Here is a 715-nt window from a genome sequence, read left to right as displayed (position 1 = left end):
GTCCCCACCAACTTGTAGACTCATCCCACCCTGGTTACAAGGATCCATCGAGACTCTTCTTATTGTTAGTTCGACCTTATATATAATTGGCTTAATAATTGGGGATTAAGATTTTTCTTGATTTTCATGCATCTTTTCATCGCGTTCGAGATTTATTCGAGAAGAGAAAGAGAAAAAGAGAATAATTATTTAAATGTATATTTAAAATGTCTTTTTTTGTTACATTTGTGTTAATATTTTCTTTATTATTTTATAGACAATGACTTGAAGTGGATTGTAAATAATTAGTATAATCCGGAAGCGTGGAAACATAGTTTTTATAGATTTAAATACTTGTTGAGTAGAAAAATCGATACAAGTAAGTATATAAATTTAAGTTTATAAAATATAAATTTTAAATATTTAAGTAAGTAAATTTTAAGTTTTGATATTATATTATATTAATATATTTTTTTTAGGCTAGATTTTTAATTTTTAATACATATATACATATGTATATGTATAAATAAATATGTATAATATCTTAATACATATAGATATAAATTTGATTAAATTTTAAAATAATAAGTTTGTAATTTCATAGAACTACAAATTACTATGATTTACAAATTACAAATTACTATTATGATTTTCAATTCTTTTTCAAAATTTTTTTGTTTTTTTTTTTTATTTTTATTACAAGTTTTTTGATAATTTTTGGATATGATTAAATATA

Source organism: Apis cerana, linkage group LG11 (genome assembly GCF_029169275.1).
Source record: "Apis cerana isolate GH-2021 linkage group LG11, AcerK_1.0, whole genome shotgun sequence".
Taxonomy (NCBI): domain Eukaryota; kingdom Metazoa; phylum Arthropoda; class Insecta; order Hymenoptera; family Apidae; genus Apis; species Apis cerana.
Note: the sequence above shows the minus strand (reverse complement) of the source record.